At 41.2% G+C, this 22,787-nt stretch overlaps 1 protein-coding gene and 1 long non-coding RNA gene across 12 annotated transcripts in view; one reads left to right on the top strand and one right to left on the bottom strand.

The window, feature by feature from the left end:
* Window positions 1-22,787, top strand: part of NPAS3 (neuronal PAS domain protein 3) — a 652,478-nt gene that overhangs the window by 430,190 nt on the left and 199,501 nt on the right. The gene's annotated exons all lie outside the window — the stretch shown is intronic.
* On the bottom strand, window positions 4,704-9,783 carry LOC309527350. Its single transcript, XR_014217197.1, has 2 exons — window positions 9,743-9,783; window positions 4,704-5,360 (listed from the first exon to the last, which is right to left on the bottom strand). It is a non-coding gene; the product is annotated as an uncharacterized lncRNA (long non-coding RNA).

The raw sequence follows: 22,787 nt of genomic DNA, 5'->3' as shown, positions 1-22,787 counted from the left end.
TCAGTGGTACCTCGGGTTAAGAACTTAATTCGTTCCGGAGGTCCGTTCTTAACCTGAAACTGTTCTTAACCTGAGGTACCACTTTAGCTAATGGGGCCTCCCAATGCTGCCGCGCCGCCACCGCACAATTTCTGTTCTCATCCTGAAGCAATGTTCTTAACCTGAGGTAATATTTCTGGGTTAGCGGAGTCTGTAACCTGAAGTGTCTGTAACCTGAAGCACCTGTAACCCGAGATACCAGTTTCTCTAGGTAGGACTGTGAGAGAACCTTGTCTGAAATCTTGGAGAGCTGCTGCCAAGCAGTGCAGACAATACTGAGCTATGTGGACTCAGTATAAGGCAACTTGGCTATGTTCCTACTTGGGTGTCCCATTAGGTGCCTGCTCAGTACTGGTGCCTGAATATGTGAATATGGATATGTAAATATATTCTGTTGAAAAGGTTGTATTTGAGGTTACCTTGTGTACAAGCGATGGCAAAGTTAAGTGAGCCTTTCAGGCAACCTAATCATTGTTGGCACCAGCACCCCTCCCTAAGGAGCAGAGCAGAGACATAGCTCAGTTGGTAGAACGTGAGACCTTCAATCTCAGGGTCATGGGTTTGCTCCCCATGCTGGACAATAGATTCTGGCATTGCAGAGGGTTGGACCTTGGTAGTTCCTTCCAATTCTATGATAGGGTAGGGCTGCCATACGTCCGGATTTTCCTGGACGTTATCGGGATTTCAAAGGCAGAATCGACATCCGGGGGAAGTTACGAAAGGTATCACTTTCGGGGTATCCCAGTTTCTACTTTTTGAAATATGGCAACCCTGGGATAGGTGAAACCTTTCTGCTTGTCTTCACAGGTTGTTTGCCGTCATCCAATCCTATATAGCCTCCAGGCACTGATTCAGGTCTACTAGGGTTGCCATATGTTCAGGAATTCCTGGACATGTGGGGGTCCTACATGCCAATCTGGGGGGAATTTTACATTTTAAAGAAAATGTCCTGGATCTGGGGTTTCTTTAAAGATATGTGGGCAGCTCTGGCACAGGCTACCAGGGCTCAGGCGTGGGCGGTTTGGGCTCTACAGTGGCCCTAAGAAAGCTCAACAACTTTTTGTGTCCAGATTTTTACTTCCTGAAATATGGCAACCCTAACATAGGCCAAAGGAAAACCACAGGGCAATGGATATAGCTTACATAACTTTTGTTGCCTATATTGGTTAACATATTCACTTATCCTGGGTTATAGAGTGTTGAACCTATGGTTTTGCTTGTGGTTGCTGTCTCACTTTTGACTCACTTCAACTTGTCTGTCACACTCCCTAAATATGTAGAAAGGTGACTTATTCCCAGCCCTGTGTACAGAGGCCCATTGGCATGAAATCGGCCTCCTGCTCTAGCTCTGGATTTCATGCCTCAAACAGGAGCAGGCACTAGATGGCTTATAAGGCCCTTCCGGCACTATAGAGACTCTGAGAAAAACGTTTGATTATAATTAACAAAATGTGTCAGCAGAATTTAAATGTTTGGATAGCATTTAGAAAAGGTGAATGTGTCAGAATAACCGGCTATATATCCTGGTTACTTCAAGATTGTTCTTACTGTCTGTGTGGAGCTTCCCTTGCACTTTGACCCGGAAGGTGCAGCTAGTTCAGAACAATAGAATCATAGTACTTTTGGGTTGGAGGGGACCCAGAAGGTCATTTAGTCCAACCCCCTACAGAACACTGCAGCATGGTTGCTGACAGGATTAAGACCCTGTCAGCATATAACTGTTGAGCTGCGTCCAAGGAAACAGGGGCAATTGGCAGGCCCCCAGCTGGCTCCAGCCTACCGGCCGGCAGCCAGACAGTCTCTGGTCCTTGGATCAGCATGTAACTGCAATTCAAGCTTCAGAAACCTTCAGAAGCTGAGCACGCAAACCAGCAGAGAAAATAACTCTTCACAACAGAAGGGCAGATAGAGGCTGTGTAAAGCGTATTTACAGGCATTTTATTAAGCATCAGGACAAAGGGGAAAACATGTCTTCTCCCCTTTGTGTCCAAGCAAACAGCATAAGCAAAAGCTATACACACAACGGAAGTTCCCAGCAAGCTGTGCTGGAATGTAAACAGACATGTGACATACAACAACTCCACATATCTGTTAAGGTGGAACAGAATATTGTGACAATAATACCTCTGCTCAGAGATCGTCATCAGTTGCCAAGTCCGTAACAGCTTGGGACCTGTTTACCTGTGAGATCGCCTGTGTGTAGCTTGTCAGTTTGAGAAAGTATGAGAATAAATAGATCTTTTAGCGTGGCAGCTCGTAATTAGGAACTTCCTGCTAATTGCTGTTGGGTGGGAGGCACTTTCGCAGTATTCTTTTTGGTGCCTGCTAAAAACATTTTTGTTTCAGCAAGCTTATCCATATATATAGAATATTGACATGTTTTTAAATCTGGCTTTTAGCTTATTGATTTTTATTATTCTTGCTGATCCTCAGGGTCCCAACTCTTTATGAAATAGATATTTTTTTACTTTTTTTTTTACTGACAATTCCATGGTTTTATTCTTTTTGTAAACCACTTTTAAGTTGTTGTTGTTGTTGTTGTTGTTGTTGTTTTACAATCAAGCAGTAAAGGTAAAGATACCCCTGCCCGTACGGGCCAGTTGTGTCCGACTCTAGGGTTGTGCGCCCATCTCACTTAAGAGGCTGGGGGCCAGCGCTGTCCGGAGACACTTCTGGGTCACGGGGTCAGCGTGACGAAGTTGCTCTGGCGAGCCAGCACCAGCGCAGCACACGGAAACGCCGTTTACCTTCCTGCTATAAAGCGGTACCTATTTATCTACTTGCACTTAGGGGTGCTTTCGAACTGCTAGGTGGGCAGGAGCTGGGACCGAAAGACGGGAGCTCACCCCACCGCGGGGATTTGAACCGCCGGCCATGCGATCGGCAAGCCCTAGCCGCTGAGGTTTTACCCACAGCGCCACCCGCGTCCCTACAATCATGCAGTATGTAAATGTTATTAAATAAATAAATGAGAGCCTTTGGCTTTTCAAATTAGACGAATTCACAGAGGATAATGCCATCAATGACTATTGGCCCCAATATCCATACTTTACCTAGCAGTATGCCTCTGAATACCAGTTGCTGAAAATCAGAAATGGGGAGTGTCCAGTAGTAGTAGTAGTAGTAGTAATAATAATAATAATAATAATAATAATAATAATAATAATAATAATATATTATTTATATCCCGCCCATCTGGCTGGGTTTGCCCAGCCACTGTGGGTGACTCTCAACAGAATAAAAAAAGCAATAAAATATCAAACATTAAAAACTTCCCTAAACAAGGTTGCCTTCAGATGTCTTCTAAAAGTCAGATAGTTGTTTATTTTCTTGACATCTGATGGAAGGGCATTCCACAGGGCGGGCGCCACTACCGAGAAGACCCTCTGCTTGGTTCCCTGTAACTTCACTTCTCGCATTCAGGGAACTGCCAGAAGGCCCTCAGAGCTGGACCTCAGTGTCTGGGCATAACGATGGGGGTGGAGATGCTCCTTCAGGTATACAGGGCCAAGGCCATTTAGGGCTTTAAAGGTCAGGCCTGCTTTGAAGCTTCCCATGAACAGCTTGTTGGCTATCGTGAAAACAAGGTGCTGGACAAAATGGGCCCTGGGCTTGATCCAACAGGGTTGCTTTTAGGATGCTATGTTGTTAAATGAGCTCTTAATTGATCACCTCACTATTTTGCAAGCCAGAATTCTCACCTTAAAATCCAATGCTGCCCTTGTATCCAGTTACCCAGGACACACAAAGGGTTGCAAATTGTCCTTTAAAAAAATTCTTGCTAAAAAGAGAACAGTACAGCTGCAGACATAATAAGAGCTAATAGAGGTGAAGGGGAATAAAGGATAAGTTGTTGTTTAGGCTGTGTCCTTTTAAAAGCAAAATAGGTGAAAGCGAACTGGTATATTTATGTACTTTGCTTGTACCATAATGTAACCAAGCTCTGAACGTTGGATTTCTAAGTATTTGTCCTAAGGAATGGCAAATAAAATTAGAGCAACAGCACACAAGAACAAGGTCAAATAAATGACAGTGCTCAGTCTATTTGTGAAGCTATTCTGAAAGGGAACCAGGGTGCCAAATGTGCTTTATTTGAATAATAAAGAAGAATTAGATTCCCCTGATAACTTGGCCAAGGGCCAATAAATCATTGGAGGTTAAGGATGCTTTGCAACTGCTATGTAATTCTTTTGCTTTTCTGAAGCTTTGACAACTATGTCCCACCTGTTTTTTTTATGCAAATGAAGTTGAGGCTAGTATCTGCTTATTGCATTACTTTATGCTACATTTGGTTAAAATATATTTTCGCGGAAATGTTGGCATTTGCATTCTTTTTGTGTGCTCCAACCCAATTTCCTATTTTAAAATACAGTTTTTTGATGGAGATAGTTATCTAGTATATTTTTAAAGCCTCGTAATGAGAGCACTAAAACAAACAAACCCTACTACAGCCTTTTTCTTTTTCTTTTTTTGCAACACAGTAAATTTGAACGCCACACGCCAGAGTAATGAGTATTCATTAAATTAATCCACCAGTATTGATAGCTTTTCATAGACATTTGACCTCATTTAAGAATAAACATTAAATAAACATTATATAATTAAACATAAAATATGATTCTCTGTAGTCATATAGCTCCAAGGAAGATTTTTTTAAAAAAAAATTAACAGCAACAAACAAACACAAAATTAAAGTATTTATTAGGCTTGGGGGGTGTTGCTTTTGTTATTCGTTTAGCTGAAAAGAGAAAGGGGGAAACCCTTTTAAAATATAAATGCACTGAAGGATTGGGGGACCACAGAGAAAAGAGAAGTATCAAAATAATTCAGAAACAGTACAAGTTACAGTGGCACATTATCAATTTACAACATTTAAATTGATAAATGCTTGGTGGTGGAAGGCCTACAAGGGCACTTTGAAAAGCAAATAGCGACCTGGTGAAGAAATTGATTTCCCCCCCTGAAAATGACTGCATGATGCATCATTTGACTGCATGCTGTCCAAGTGCTTGACAGAGATAATCTCAGCAATCCCACGGGTGACCTTATCGTTCTCACCAGGGCAACTTTGTCTAGGTTCTGACTTTGTGCATGTCAAGGTTTCTCCAGGCAGGATCCTAAGGGGGGGAAAGTTCCTCTGTTCGATCCAGATATCGAACCACTCTTCAAGGCACCCTCCTCCGCTATCTCCCCCTCCCCCAGAAAGGCAGGCTTGTTTCTTTTCTTCATAATTATGAATGAATGGAACAAGAGAATATATCTGCAGACACAGTATCTTTGCTGAAACCATTATTGTCTCTTCGGTATAGTTCAGCACAGATCTTAAAGGAGAAAAAGATACCTGCCATTAGAGGTTATCAGACACAGCTGAAAAGCTCCAAAGCATATTACAGTCTTCTGAATAATAGAAATATGCCATCTGCCTTCGTTCGTTCTTATGCCCAGAATTCCTTACAGTACCTCAAGTAGGATTCTGTTGTTGCTGCAGCACTCGACTTGTTCCCTTAATCAGCCACCCCCTCTCACCTTCCCCCAATTAAACGGTGCCTTTTCTCCCACAGTTTTAAGGCAACTGACGTACAAGTGACACAAGGCATAAGCATCAACATCTGCATAATTTCGCAAAGGCAACCTGTAAACAACCTTCACTTTGTCCGTAATGTGATCCGAAACATTTTGCTTCTAAAGCAAAGTTACCGGTCATCCGTTCTCCGTCGCACCTTGGCGCAGCTATATAAATCACTCAAATGCAGCGTCCGGTTTTGGTGGAGATTACCTTTTAAGAGTTAATCACTGTGTACTGTTTTGCTGCTTGTCACATTTGCAGAGATGCTGCAAATGCTATTCTCTTTTTTGATACCTCCCAAAGCTCATTACCCACTGTCTTAGACACCTACAATTCACCATAGTCACCCACTTTCCCTCCTTCTTTCATCCACAACATTAATTCTGAGTGAACAAGACGTGCTTCCCTGCTTTTGACAAGATTTGCTGCGGTCTCAAGCGACAAAAACCCAACACTCATTCCGGATTCAGAAAGTAGGATTTATAACAGCATTTTAATTTAATGTTGGATGTCGAACATATAAAGAGATCACAGTAGTACTAGAGCTGAAAATTGATGCCTTTTTTATTAGTGTCCTCTCAGAAGTGGGTGAGCCGCTGTTTGTGCAGTGGAGCACAGAGCACCACAGTCAGATGAATGAGGATATGCTATCTGCAAGGAATCATATTTCAAACCACTGCCTACTTCTATTGATGTGCTCAGAGTTGAAAGGTTATGCTAGTAAATGCCATCTGAATTCCCAGCATTCGGAATCTGTGGAATAATCCACTGGCTGTCACTTTGTAGCCAGTGCAAACACAACACAGGTTGCTTGTTTAACTTTACTTTTATTTTATTTTATTTTATATTGGTAAACTCAAAATTAGCTTCTTGTGACTGATCGCATTGCCTTGCTTATTTCCCCTCTGTGTGTTTATATAGTGCCTGGAATATTGCTTTAAATGTTCTGCAGAATAGACAGAAATAGGTATGACTGAGGGTGCTAAGGGAATCCAGAATATTGTTTTACATGAGACTCATGTCTTCCTTATTTGTTCTTTGGAACATATTTTACCAGCCATTGAGGCTGAAACACTGAAATCCTTTCTGCAGAGGGGAGTCACTAGTTATAATGAATTGTGCAAATTCTTAGAGTAATAAAACACAGCCTTACAGTGTTACCATTTGATGGCTGGAAACTATTTTCCTGTTCTGTAATAATTCCAGCTATGAAATGTTAGAAGGAAGGTGTTGCAAGGACATTCCCCCCCCTCCTGCTTCTTACACTTTCCCATAATAGGAAGAGAAGAAACGGAAATCTTACTAACAGCTTATTTTCTTCAGGAAAATATGTGTGTCTGTACGTCCCTGTGTTTATTTCAAGGAAATGTGTTCTACGTGTCAGTCGTGCATAGGTCTCAAGACATTCAAATGGAAGTAAGCTGCATTAGAAGCAGTGAGATTTACTTCTGTGTAAAGGTTGCAGCCCAGAACTCTGAACCTGACTGAACACAGGAAGGAGACAACACATTACTGTCCTTTGGGATGACAGGTGGGTTATACCAACAAACAAATAAACAAATAATTGTGCTTCCTATGTGGCTGAAAGTGTGGCTTACTTCTCTGCCACTAGCCATCCAGCAGAGTGTTTTTGAGTGGTGAATAAGCTGATCCGGCAGCCAAGAGCATTGCTCTAATATAGAGGTTCTCAAACTTTTTTCCTCTGAGCCACACTTTCAGAATAAAAAATCGTGCCACACCGATTTTCTTAATTGATAAGAAATACAGAGGAAAACATAAAGAAACCACTCCTGGCAGTGCCTGATTTATAACATAGAACCCAACTATTTTATGAAAAAATAGTTTGATACTACAAAATACCATACCACGACGGAATATTTAAATGTTTCTTTGATTGTCCTTGAATTTTCCCATCTCTTGCCCATCTTCTCATGCCACACCAGTGTGGCGTGTCACACCCTTTGGGAACCACTGCTCTAATAAACCAAATATAAGAGGGTATAGCCTTATTTGTTGCTTTTTATGCTAGTAGCCTCAGATTCAGTCTCCTTGTTTGAAAATTACTGTATTCTTCCACACTGGGGCTTTGTTCAGTACTATTGAAAAGGAGAGGCTTTAAGTATATGCAGTAATCCTCACCACGATACTGTGACTCCAGAAACTGTATCGCATCCCCTCTTAAACTAATGGGTAAATTCTGTCAGGAGTTCAGCCTTGAAAACAACTTTTTTTTAACTAACCCAAGAAATGTGATTAATTTGAGTCTGAGCTTTTCAGGACCTTAACCTTTGAACCCATTTTGTATGTCAGGACTCAATTATAGAAATATGACCTCATCAGAATATGAGCAGAGTGACTTTCATTAGCCAACCTCCATATTTTGGGGATCAGGAGGAAGAAGGGGATCAGATTCAAAAAAAAGGGACTTAATACAAAATAATATACCATTAATCATTCTGCAATGAATTCCAAATCACTTAGACTGGAACATGCTTCGCCTCTGTCCTGTCCAAGTTACAGATCAAACAAATTAATGCAATCCAATGAAGGCTCTGACTAACACAGAACAGAATAACTGGTCTTCAGTGGGAGATGTAAAATATACAGTCCTATAAATATAAATATATGGCTACAAAAAGAAGCATTCTGTAGAAACAAACCAGAATCCCATACTTACATGCAAGGCAGTAGAAATATAGAAGACTTCTCAAGCTACCTATCCCATAACTGAGCATGCTCACACCCGGCTTTCTGCTCTTTGATGTATAACATGCAGTCAGTGTAATAATCTCAGGCAGGCAAGCAAGCCCCGATAAGAATTAACGACTCTCTGGCAGTTTTGTGGTTCATTTATTTACAAATTACATCCAGAGCACGGCTCTGAGCCTTTGCTACGAGTTGGTCATTCTGAGTCTCCGCCCCATCGCAATACGTAGGGCGCCAAATTCAAGTCCTTCCTCTCTTGCACTTCTGTAGCATCTTAACCCTTTCAGCTCTTCTGGTTCTGGGAGAAGGTGGGTGAACTCCCCTCCCCTGCTTTCAAAGAACACTTCCTCTGAACGCTGTTTCCCTCCTGGTTGCATAGCAACCCCCTCAATGTCTTCTATCTCCTCCTCTCCCTCTGCCTGTGATCTCTCCGAGTCTGGGAACTCTCGATAAAGGGGGGCTGGACTAACCCACTCCTGCCCTGTTTGTGGCTGCAATCTCTCACTTCCAGAGTCAGGCTCTGGCTCATCTCCAGAGTCAGACTCTTCCCAGGCGTTCAATTTAGCCATGTCCCTGACAGTCAGTGGCAAAACCCAGTGGTCCCACTAGTTCAGGAGCTTAACTTCCATTGTCTCCTTTCAGCCCCACTATCAGCACTAGGAAGGCAGCAATCCTAAGGGTTGGGAATAACTATGGAGATCAAAGGGAATTTGTTGAAGCTTTTAGTTAGAAGCCTGGGGCTGATGGAGAACAGAACGCCTAGAATAATGAATCCCCCCCCCCATATGACTCTCTATACGAAGTTTTCCTCTCAACTCATTCTGCTGGAGTCTGAAAAACAGATGTCATTCAGTAGGAAAGTTAATGTAGTGGCTGACATAATACTCTTTAATTACATTCTACTTATTTCTTATTGGGGCAGGGCAGGGGACAAAGCTACATAGCCCTAAAGAGGGAATTTATTGAACTTGGTGTTAATGGATCCTCAATAAAGATAATAGATATGCTTCTGTTGAGCAGTCTTAGCATGAGGCTGGAACAGTGGCTTCCATCCCCCCCCCACCACCACTTGAACATTGTTGAGGGTCTTAGCAAAGCACTTAATGATTTATTATTATTATTATTATTATTATTATTATTATTATTATTATTATTATTATTTTGCTGCTTTCTGTAGAAATTGTAATGCCCTGTGCTGGGTACTATATGGTTTTTAATCATATTTTTATTGCTTCTTTTATTTCTTCCATTTTATTTTACTGTATCACAATTTGAACTCTATGGAGTTCAGATTGTAAGTGTTCTTCACAGTGGACCTGTTGGTCTATGGACCACTGTTTTCTAATTGTGAGGTTGTTTGCCGCATTATTTATTTTATCATTTATTATATTTATATCTTATCTTTCTTCCATTGAGCTCAAAATGACTTACATGGTCTTCCCAGGTAATTTGAAGGCACTCTTTATTTCAGCCGCTTATGACTCAGCCTCAATGATAAAATCACTTTTACTTATGAAGAAATCATGGCTGGCCATGTAACGGTATTGGATTCCTCGAGAGTTGGCTTTCCCACTTGCGAAGTTCACCAGATGAGACTGCCTAGTAGGGAACAGAAAACTTGTGGGAGCTGTTCACAAGATACTCCCCTCACCGAAATGTATCTCACCATGCAAAAATAACCTCACAGAAAGAAAAAAGGAACAATGCTATGAACTGGTGTGTGCCAGATATAAGAAAGTGCTGTTGCTGTCCAAACAACTATGCTGTCATATTTGGAGTGACACTGCAAAACACTGGTTTCTGCAATAAACTCATGGTGCAAGATAAATTGTTAGGAGTGATTTTGTGAACTGCTTCCCCCATAACCAGCCACAGGAGTATTGGTATGCCAAGCATGTGGAATGGGAGAGAAATCTTTCCAATTAGCTACAGATGGGGAAAGCTTACAGAATCAAGGGTGGTGATTATGAAAAGAGACTATTATGAATTAATTTTATTACAATCATTTTTTAATATACCTACTGATATCTCTTGGATTTTCTTGGCCGCATCTTATAAAAACTGAAGTCCCACCTCCACATACAGACACACATATTTCAACTGTACCCCTGTGTATATATTCCTACAAACCTAGGAGACCCTGGACTCGAGTTTGTGAGTCTTCACATTAAAAATTTGTGTCACAACAAATGTGAGTCTTTAGGTGCCAGCAGAGTCCATATTTTAATGCAACGGACTAACATGACAACCCATCTGGAATGTGCCTGTCTAAAGATGTTGTGACACAGTGCACATGCTTAGTATTACTGCATGAAGAACCCTTTCAGACTGGAAAGTCTTCAGCTTCCCAGAAGGTGATATGCAAGTTCATTTAAAAGAATGGATGGAATTCAGAAGAAATTATGTGAAATAAAAACATACTTTTTACAGCCCGCTAATTAAAATTGACATTAGTAGGTTACAGGAGACTAAGGAAAGGACAGTGCCATTTTAATATTTGAAAACCTTTTCACTTCAGCAGAAAAGTAAATCACGTAATTACTGAGATTCTTTAGCTGTTTAATAAAAACACAGGCCTGCAACCTTTGGTAGCATGCAGAGAATTTAAAGGGTTGAGCTGAAGAGACTTCTAAAATGTCATAACAGCACTTTAGTAAGAGGTGATAGCCTGTTATTATCTAGGATGCACAGAGAGGTACTCAAGTAGTTTTAAAAAGTAATTAAAAATAAATGCAGATTTTTGAGCAATATATGTTTGTGCTTTCTTTAAAAATATTTTATTATAAACATTATATTACAAACACGCAATAAGAGAGCATGAAAAAATGGAAACAAATATTGCTGCAAATTCATGCGTTGTTTGTGTAAAACGTAAATTTCCTGTGAATATATGTAGCATATAATCCTACATTCATAAATACATTTTTATTCTTACAATATTGACAGCCTTTTTGTACACATTACTGCATCCATTGATTTTTTTTCCATTTCCCAAAAAGCTATGAATAGTTTCCATTTCTTTGTTAGCGTCTAGATAGCCTTTCCCCTTCCAAAACACACACATATAATTGCTGTGATATTGTTCATCAACATTATTGTTGTCAATTCTCAAACCCAATTTTTCAATTTCTGCTGCCCTCCTTTATATTAACATCAACACCTGTGCCACAGCTCATAAGCATTTACATACAAAGAGCATAAGAGAATAATCATATAAAAATAAGCATTATCATCATCATTTTTATGGCTTCTCTTTCAAATAAAACGCTGCCGTTTTAGTGTCGTCCAATCGCTAATTTTCTGTTGGTGCACTTATAATGTTTCAGGATGACTGAAAATTGCCTTTTCCTCTTCTTGCAGACTGAGTTAACCCAAATTTGGTCCTGGGCTTCCCTCGTCCAGTGCTGGCCACTTTAGTAAGCTGTACAACAAGTTCAGGAAGGTTTTTATTTTATTTTTTGGTTTTAACCTTCAAAGGAATTTAGTTGAGCAGATGCTACACTGAACTAGTCAGAGTAGAAAGGAAATGATATGGCTTTTAAAGGGCACATCTAGCATATCTACTGGGCTAAAGTAATTCTGGCAATGCTTCAAAGGATATAACTTTTGATGGTAAAGTAGGTAGGCTACGGAATGAAATCACATATGGCAAGCTGTCAAATTCTTCCTACACTTTCAGTACATTTATATAAGTGCAAATGGATGCTGCTTAGATGGATTTCCTAGCAATTTCCTGCTAAAGATTATCTGATATTATTTGACTAAATTATGTGTGTAAAAGCTGGGGACAACTTTTATGATCAAATATTTTGAAATTAGTTTTCCTTTTTGGCGGATTATCTGAAATATGAACTGCAATTATATTAGCACTTGGATGTGAAGGACTTTTAAGGTAGCAATTATATGAAAGCAAGAGAACTGAATTGTTGTATATCAACTTGAAGAGAACATTTTCACAGGTCAATTGTGTCAATAGCAGATCCTTCTCATAGGTACCTCATTCTTAACCTTTTGTTTCTTATTCATTCTAAAGATATATTGTTTGAACTTTAATGAGGATGTCGCTGATTAGACATTCTGAAAGGAGTTTCATGCTTTATAATCTATTGGTATTTTATCTTCTGAGGTGTGCTAGTTAAACATCCAAGTATCAAATGTTGACAAGAAACTACCATTCTGTTTATAATTGACGGGAAGATAAACTGGTTACAGGAAATGGGAAACTTTCAAATAACATTAATTAATGTTTATCTATCAGCTATCAGCTATCTATCTATCTATCATCTATCTATCTATCTATATCTATCTATCTATCTATCTATCAATCATCTATCTATCATCTATCCATATTAATGTTATCTATATAAAAACTTAACAAGCCTTACTTATCAAGTACATGGAAATGCGTGATCCCTTCTTAATTTATGAATACATGTTTAATACATTAAAATCATAGAATTGTAGACTTGGAAGTGATCCCAAGTGTCATCTAGCCCAACCCCCAGCAATGCAGGAATCTTCACTAAAGCATCAGGCTCTGGAGATCTGAATTCATTTAAAATAGCTAGGTGTTCTCTTACCACCTCTTTTCCTATACTGGGCTGCAGCTCTTTCCTTGCATCATTTATTCTGATATCGCCAGGTTAGGCACTGCTTTCATTTTGGGCGAAGACAGAAGCAAAGTAGATGTTGAGCAGTTCCGTCTTCTTTCTGATAAGGTAAAGGACCCCTGACAGTTAAGTCCAGTCTCGAACGACTCTGATGTTGCAGTGCTCATCTCGCTTTACTGGCCGAGGGAGCCGACGTTTGTCTGCAGACAGTTTTTACGGGTCATGTGGCCAGCATGACTAAGCCGCTTCTGGCAAAACCAGAGCAGTGCACAGAAACGCCGTTTACCTTCCTGCCGGAGTGGTACCTATTTAGCTACTTGCACTTTGACATGCTTTCAAACTGCTAGGTGGGCAGGAGCAGGGACCGAGCAATGGGAGCTCACCCCGTCACAGGGATTCGAACTGCTGACCTTCTGATTGGCAAGCCCTAGGCTCAGTGGTTTTAGACCACAGCGCCACCCGCATCCCTCTTCTTTCTGATATCCAATAGCATTTCTCCATCTTCTCCGTGCAAGGGACTTGCTTGTTCTTCCTCTTGCTTTGAACATAGCAGAGGAAACTTTATTATTATTATTATTATTATTATTATTATTATTATCTCTTGCAATCCTGAGTTCATTCTGAGCTTTGGCCCACCTGACTTTCTCCCTGCAATTGTTGCTTACTGAGTGATTTTTCCCTGGCAGAATACTCAACAGTACACAGTAGCAGCAAACGTCCTCACCCTCCTCAAATCAAATCTTGTGATATGGTAAATGAAGGGTGGGAAGAACAAGCAAGCAACCATGGCTATAAGAGGCATTGCGAAAAGCAGGAAGCTGAGGTGGTGGCAAGGAAAAAGAGGCCCTTACTCAGGGCTGCAGTTGCTATTCTCAGTCAACAGGTTGCACTGTTCTCCAGGTGAGCAAGAGTGTGCTTCTATTTCGTCTCTGCTTCCTCTTTCCATGTCTGTGGGAATAGGGAGGAGAGGGAGGGAGGCAGCACCTGGTGGCCTTAGACTAGAATCCTAGCTTTCCAGCAAAGGCAGCTAAAAGGCCTTAGGAAGCAGTCGATAAGTGCTTGTCCATTGGCAGAGAGGAAGGTCCACTGGCAGGACAGATTTCACACTGCAGGTCCCCCAGGACACTGGAAGAAAGATTTGATGACATATATATTCTGCTGGCAGTAGTCCAACAGTGGTGCATGTTGGTGGTGCATGTGGATCCTCCCAACCAGTGTTAGAAACTCAGATATGAAAGCTAGGAGCTAAATGGCACCTTAAACCTACGTTATGGAAGCAGCAACTGAATGTCAAGGCACACATTTTTTATAACAAGAAAACAAAGCTGAAAATGATTGAACTGAAGCCAAAACCTTCATGTTCATTTTTCCCATGGTCTAGTCGTCATTTGAAGTCTTCAAAAAACGAAGCCATGCTTCCCCTGCCCGCCCCCCTAATATTCTTAAGAAGGTCCCTTCTGCAGACTTCAGAGAGCGGCTGGAAGTGGGGAGGCAGAAACAGGTCTTCCTTTCCTTCCACTCTGCAGACAAGCCCTGGATTCTCCCTACACCCCCTTTCCTTCATATAAATATATCTTTTTGGCACCACAATTAACACATGTTAAAGGTCTACACAACTGATGGGAGAGACACCCACCTCGAGTGTCCAGTTCGCAAACCTAAGACTTAAGGGTCCTTCAGTGATCCGGCTCCAAAATTTATTTTCATTTTCAGCATCCCTGTGAGAGGCTCAGACACTTTAACATGCACTCCTTAAACCATCATAACTAATTAGCCAGTATATTTCAAATTAAAAGCATATCATACATTAAAAGTACATTAAACAAGGCAACTAAAACCTAAACAAAACATGTTGGGTTTAAAAGAAAAGAAAAACGTTTTACGGTCCCCAATCCATGCATGTTTTACTTGGGAGGAAGCCCCGTTGAACTTGGTTGCGATTTACTTCCGAATAACAGTGGCAATTTTAATCTTAAATCTTAGGCACAGTACTGCGCCCAGAGCTCAGAAAGTGCTTGCGTTTATAAAATTCCCTGTTGCAAAATGCGCCTAGAACAATGGGAGTTTTGAATGCTGCTTCCAACCCCCTTCATTCCTTTAACATGACCACAGAAATCACCCAACACTACATTGGCATAGTGGAGTCTTATTGCAGTCAGTAGGAGTGAAGAAGGGAGGGGGGAGCTGTCCCCTCACCTCTTGCCCTGGCTCCAACAAAATGGTAGGGCAATGGCTGTGGCAATTGCTCCTCCACCAGATCTCTCTTTCCCACCTCAAGTTAAAGTAAGGTAGGACTGCTCTCTTCATTTTATCCCATCCGTTTTATTCAGCATAGTGAGAGGAGAGAAATAAGTTATTATATAAAACAAAACAACAATATCCTTTTGTGACATTTCTTGGGCATGTCTGAATGGCATGTGCATAAGAATCCCTATGTGTGCAAATTCTAATGTGCTAAAATGACAATATCTAGTATCGGAGGAAACCTGGTGTTGTTGTAAGACCAAGTTTCTTACATTATGTATTTCAGATGAAACATTTTTATAGCTAGACATGAATTCATAGAACGGATTGTTTTATTATATTTCATTGTAAATTTTTCAACCCTTTCAGTTGGTGGAACATTCTCCCAGAATGCAGGTTTTGTACTGATATGATGTTTCCTTGCTTTGGGCATGGCCTGCCCCTACTACTGACTGTAATTTACTTTTTGGTCTCTGTCGCCTTGAGCCTGCCTTCTGACTAGTTTGTTGAATGATGTGCTAATCCATTATATTTTTTAGACAAGTGTATCGACCAGTATAAACAGACTGGAGGGCACAAACCTAAATGAAAGCTATACTTCCTTGAAACATTTAAAAAGCTCCTGCAGTGGTGGCAGCATAAAATAACTTCTCCCCCTTAAGTTTAAGGGGAGAAATCTCTCTATATAAAATAGAAATGGTGCAGGGGGGTGGGGAATGTTGAACATAAACCAGATATTATTCACAAAAGTATATTTAGGTATTCTGTGTTGGATTAAGACATTAGGTTAGAACAGTTTATATGGTAGTCTTATTACAATTTAGCGACATGAGCTAGACCAAAGAAGGAAGGAGAATATTTGGAACCCGTTTCATTATTTAGGCATTGAGGTTGACAATTTTTTTATCTTTTTTATTCTTCTGTACTCTTTAGCAGGGTTTTACAAACATTTCACCCTTTTTTCATACAGACCTAGGCATGCTTTCAATTTACCCACTGAACTTAATGGGACTAAGATAATAGTGCCAATAATCATCATTACTGTGCAATCCTAATCTCCATAGGAGCTAACTCCTAGGGGCTGTGGGGGCATCAGCCCCCACAATAAAATATTTGAAGGGACCAGGCCATCACAAAGTTGATGGGCATTCCCCTTCAAATGATGTGTGTGCATCATGTGATATTGACTCTGCTACCACTCAGCGGATTTGTAACTGGCTGACTGACCGAACCCAAAGGGTGCTCATCAATGGTTCCTCTTCATCCTGGAGAAGAGTGACTAGTGGGGTGCCACAGGGTTCTGTCTTGGGCCCGGTCTTATTCAACATCTTTATCAACGACTTGGATGATGGACTCAAAGGCATCCTGATCAAATTTGCAGATGACACCAAACTGGGAGGGGTGGCTAACACCCCAGAGGACAGGATCACACTTCAAAACGACCTTGACAAATTAGAGAATTGGGCAAAAACAAACAAGATGAATTTTAACAGGGAGAAATGTAAAGTATTGCACTTGGGCAAAAAAAATGAGAGGCACAAATACAAGATGGGGGACACCTGGCTTGAGAGCAGTACATGTGAAAAGGATCTAGGAGTCTTGGTTGACCAGAAACTTGACATGAGCCAACAGTGTGATGCGGCAGCTAAAAAAGCCAATGCAATTCTGGGATGCATCAATAGAAGTATAGCATCTAGATCAAGGGAAGTAATAGTGCCACTGTATTCTGCTCTGGTCAGACCTCACCTGGAGTACTGTGTCCAGTTCTGGGCACCACAATTCAAGAAGGACACTGACAAACTGGAACGTGTCCAGAGGAGGGCAACCAAAATGGTCAAAGGCCTGGAAACGGTGCCTTATGAGGAACGGCTAAGGGAACTGGGCATGTTTAGCCTGGAGAAGAGGAGGTTAAGGGGTGATATGATAGCCATGTTCAAATATATAAAAGGATGTCACATAGAGGAGGGAGAAAGGTTGTTTTCTGCTGCTCCAGAGAAGCGGACACGGAGCAATGGATCCAAACTACAAGAAAGAAGATTCCACCTAAACATTAGGAAGAACTTCCTGACAGTAAGAGCTGTTTGACAGTGGAATTTGCTGCCAAGGAGTGTGGTGGAGTCTCCTACTTTGGAGGTCTTTAAGCAGAGGCTTGACAACCATATGTCAGGAGTGCTCTGATGGTGTTTCCTGCTTGGCAGGGGGTTGGACTCGATGGCCCTTGTGGTCTCTTCCAACTCTATGATTCTATGATTCTATGATCAGTTATGTGGGTTGGAGCTTACCTGCGCCCCCACAATATCTTATTCAAGTTGGCACCCCTGCTAATCTCTCATCCATGCCTTTGGAGGGGTTTAGGATACAGTTGCGGTGACCCTCTGCTGGGGGCAAGAGACCAACTGCTGCAGAAGCCCCTGCCGTACTCCACAGGCTGGGAAGCTACCAGTACCAGCAGTCTGTGGAACTTCTGAGGTGGGTCATGGGCTATGTCCACAAGAGGCCCAATTCTCTGGCCCTGAAGCAGCACCAGCAAAAAAAAAGTGGAAAAAAGACTGGGGCTTATGGTGCCCCAATTGTTCCACTGTTCTGTTCTGCCCTGCTGTTCCCTTATCGTGGCTTAGAATCATTCTGCCATTTAAGTCCCATTTATTTTGATGGCTGTTCTCTAAGCACGAGACTAAGAACGAACTCCTGAGCAATCTCTGCATCCGCCCCTGATGGCAACAGCAGCAGAAGGGTGGGCAAGACAGTTGGACCAGATCCTACAGTCATGCTCAACCAATGTTTCCAAAGATTGGGCTGCCCAACAGCAGTGACGTTGACTTGGGATTCAGGGCCCCTCCTCACCTGTTTTGTTTCGTTTTTCCACTGACAGGGAAACTGCACAGCTGGCAGAAGCCCAGCTCAGTCAGTGGTGGTGAGTGGAGGGATACCTCAGTTTAATCTAAACCTCACACAGCCTGGTATAATGGGGTGTTGCAATGCTCTGGCCATATAAATCCAATCTATTATATGTTGTTAACCTGTACTGTGTTTTAAGGTGCCCTAGAAACAATGCATTTTTTTTCTGTCACAGAATAACACAACTACCCCTCTCTAAATCTATGCCATTTTCATGGTGCTGTAAAGAGGATACTGAAACAACGAAAGCTATAGCTAGCAGGGGAAATGGCTTTACAAAGTACAGAAAACATGGGAAGAATTCGAGCCTACTCTATGGAGTTACACCATATTTGTGGACTGTACTGAGGCTGTGTTCACAATGGCGAAGTTATCTTGAGTAAAGACGGTAATTCTTGAGGCAAAAGTGAGGGCGATGTACTTTTTCAGTTTCTTCAACTATAGCAACCATATCAGGCTCTAAACTGTCATAAAGTGAATTAAAATTGCAATTGCTACAGAAGCATTTAAGCATTACATTCAAATCTACTCTGAGCACACAAACAGTACTATTGGTTGGGTGGTGGGGAAAATCAATTACGTTTACAACAGTAAGAAATTGTAGTGATCCCAGGATAATAGCAATAGTATGGTTGTTCTTTTCCTTCCTTTCTGCTTGTGTGTTTGTGTGTCTGTCTGTCTGTCTGTCTGTCTGTCTGTCAATAGATATATGCTAATTTAAAATGTGATGATTTATGTGTGTCACACACAGAGAGAGATAATCACATTTAGAATAGTTAATACCGTATATAAAGTACGAGCACTTTTCATGACTTTAGTATGCCAAGCATGCAAAATTTATCCACATGTTCTTTAAAATGGAGTAGAAATACAATATATATTTTTGTGCCATGAGGTTGGCAGCTGTGGGCTCAATGTGGTCCACTCAAGTGTTTGATGCCCTATGCACATAACATTATTATTATGAAACATAAGACCCCTTCTCACTCCTACAGAGGCACATATTGGTGCTAAATGTGTGGACCTGGTCTATGGGTTGGGCCACCTTTGGGGTAGTTTCACGCTCTGTAGCTAGTCAGTGAAATGCTGGTTATTTTAGAGGATGGCAGACAGGAACAGACCAGAGGGGAGACAGTATAAATAAATTTCCAATCCAGGAGAAAGCCTCATTTCCTGTTCATTTCTTTGCTAACATGTCCTTTTGTGTGGACTCCACGCACCCATCCCACCCCCACAAGTGTCCTTAGGATGTTGGCCACACAGGCCTAGCCACCATAAAACTGCATACTAGCCATCCTACCAGATTAGTTTAGTATCTGAGGACAAAAACTTTGTCAGTTTCACATCAGAAGTCAAGTTGATAGTAACATCTTGGTCATGATGTCCCTGCCTGCTTCAGTGGTTCCAGCCTGTTTGTGAAAGCTGCAGTCTTACTGTTGTTTAGTCGTGTCAGACTCTTCATGACCCCATGGACCAGAGCACGCCAGGCACTCCTGTCTTCCACTGCCTCCCACAGTTTGGTCAAACTCATGCTGGTAGCTTCGAGAACACTGTCCAACCATCTCGTCCTCTGTCGTCCCCTTCTCCTTGTGCCCTCCATCTTTCCCAACATCAGGGTCTTTTCCAGTGAGTCTTCTCTTCTCATGAGGTGGCCAAAGTATTGAAGCCTCAGCTTCAGGATCTGTCCTTCCAGTGAGCACTCAGGGCTGATTTCCTTAAGAATGGATAAGTTTGATCTTCTTGCAGTCCATGGGACTCTCAAGAGTCTCCTCCAGTACCAGAATTCAAAAGCAGTCTTACTAGCCACAGCTAATAAAGTTGTGGTCTGTTGGTAGCCAGCTTCATGTGTGTGTCCCATTCTTCTCTTCATGCCCCCATTCTACACCACAACCACAGAGAATAAAAATTCCCTGTGTAATAAATGCAACAGGATAAAATTATCCTTAATATATATACGCCCCCCTATTGCTTTTAGATTTTATAAAAGAAATGTGCCTTTGGTATTTTTTCCCCCTTCCATTTTTATTTTCTCTTTCTGCACTTTGTTTTTATGGACATGGGTCAGATGGCAGATTCTTTTAAGCACCCCAGTTTTAGCGGAGTTATTCCCAGGAAAGTGTGGCTACATGTAGGAATAGCTTGTTTGTATGCTATAATTCTCCATGCCGTTCCACTCTCATGAACAACCATGGATAGACCACAGAGTCTTTTAGTAACATACTATTCGGCCATCACATCGTTCGATGTAATTAAAACAGGTGAATCCCACTGTAATCAGCTTTTAAAATATCCAAAATATCTGACCAATGGGTTATGCTATAATATGGACAAGAGAGTGAAGGGAGAGGAATGTACAGATACACACAGGCCACAATTGTAGACACAGCTGGCCATGTTTAATCCCATTGATTTCATTGATTTTGCAATTCTCACAGCTTGAATTGTGTTGGTTTCTGTGTGACAGTCTGCTTTCAGAAAACCACTTCTGAATTTTGAACTGAACTTGTAAATGGAAAATGGTGCCCTGAAAAAAAAAACAGTGGTTGTCCTGGCAAGCTCAGAGAGGAACAACAAGGTTTTTCCATTCCTTCCTCATTCTTAGCTGGATTGCAAACCAGGGCCATTGCCTGCACTAGCTTCTCCTTCTTCCTGAGTCGGATTACAGGAAGGATGACCGTAAACAGTGAGAACCCTCCTCTCATGGAGGGATTCGACCTTTGAATCTAATCCCCTGTTATTTACCTAGCTTTAGTGTCTCCTGGAAAATGCACTTGGGAGATATCAGTAACAATTTATTTTTAATTTTTTTGAGTGCACATAATTCATATGCAGGGCTTTTTTCAGCTGTAACTCACCGGAACTCAGTTCCGGCATCTCTCAAGGGGGCGCCATTGCCATTCTGGGAGAATGAGAAAGGTGTTCATGGTGAGTTACGGCACCTCTTTTTCTAGAAAAATGGCACTGATCATACATAGTTAGGCAATTATTATTATTATTATTATTATTATTATTATTATTATTATTATACCCCACCCATCTGGCTGGGTTTCCCAAGCCACTCTGGGTGGCTCCCGACAGAATATTAAAAACACGATAAAACATCAAACATAAAAATCTTCCCTAAACAAGGCTGCCTTCAGATGTCTTCTAAAAGTCGGATAGTTGTTTATTTCCTTGACATCTGATGGGAGGGCGTTCCACAGGGCGGGTGCCACTACCGAGAAGGCCCTCTGCCTGGTTCCCTGTAACCTCACTTCTGTCAGGGAGGGAACCGCCAGAAGGCCCTCTAAGCTGGACCTCAGTGTCTGGGCCAACCAGTTGTACTTGTGGGCAGCTAGCTACATCTTGCTTATGGTCTGGAGATTGTTGTGCCTTCCCAGTCATCGTAAATTACACATCCAGTAGATTCAGTAGGGCTCGGACAAGTATTGCTAAGGAGGATGGAGTTGTATATCCAGATTGGCAGCCCCATCAACAGTGCATGCTGATCTCTCGCTGGATTAGAGCATCTGCTTCAAGTTGATGTCTATGCTCTGTAGCAATAACATTATTAAAATAAAAATGCATGTGTTATTTAAATAGTTCTTTGAGAGCCTGTGACTCAAAGTAGGACATGGGAAGAAAATGTTTCCCTCATACGACTGAAGCAATTTGTGTGTAGAGTATGCTGTGTCTGTAAACTCCAAGCAACAATAAATATTGATACATTGTGCCTCGCTTCAGACATGCTCTCAGTTTGCCTAAATTGTGGAAAAGAGGAACAATAACATGTACTTATTTAAGCATATTAAAAGCAACAAAAACAATTGCTACTGAAGAATTTCCCTCCTTTGTCATCCTCTAGTCTGTTTTGCAAAAGAATACAAAAAGCAGTGTGCCAGGTCTTTGGCAGTTTTATTTTTATTATTTTTATTGCACGATAAGAAAGCAGTTAAAAATAATATTTGCTATATTAAGATAAAACAGCTTTAAGTACTGAGACTATGCGATTAACATAGCACAACTAAGCAGTTAACTTAAATTTTTTAAATAAATTATAGGAAATTCAAATATTTGTTTTACTGGCATCTATATAGTTAATATTGGGTTTTGTGGTGATTTTACTGATAATAACTCCTACATCTCACTGTGTTCCTGATAACATCACATACCCCTGAAAAGTTATTCTGTAGTTACTACTATTGCTGTTGCTTTAGGGTAAATAAGAATGAATTATATTGCAACCATGCCCTGTGGCAGATGGATAATAGAGTCGTCAGCAGAACAAACCTGCCCTACTCACTGTGCTGAATGACACTAAACAAATAATCAGTCAGATCAGCAGTGCATCGGGGGCTGGCCAAGGACTTGACGATGACAGTGTACGTAGATCCAAAACTAAAGAGAAAATATATGCTGGGGCCTTTTATCTGAAACAAACAAAACTGAAATAAAAGCAACAGAATATGACAAAACAATATCCTTTCATCTGTCTATATTTTGTACATTTGTCTCGCTCCTTCCTAATAGGAGCTCAGGGTTGTTATATGTGACTTTCCTCTGCAAATCAATTTTGCCATCACAAGAACCTTGTGAAAAAAAGGATAGGCTTCAGTAGTTACTACTATAGCTATTTGCATAAGGTCTCCGATCAACAGAATTTCCCAGTACAGTGGCACCTCGGGTTACATATGCTTCAGGTTACATACGCTTCAGGTTACAGACTCCGCTAACCCAGAAATAGT

The sequence above is a fragment of the Podarcis vaucheri genome (genome assembly GCF_965113315.1).
Source record: "Podarcis vaucheri genome assembly, chromosome: 1".
Lineage (NCBI taxonomy): Eukaryota > Metazoa > Chordata > Lepidosauria > Squamata > Lacertidae > Podarcis > Podarcis vaucheri.
The sequence above is the reverse complement of the archived record's forward strand: the minus strand, read 5'-3'. Positions and strand labels throughout refer to the sequence as shown.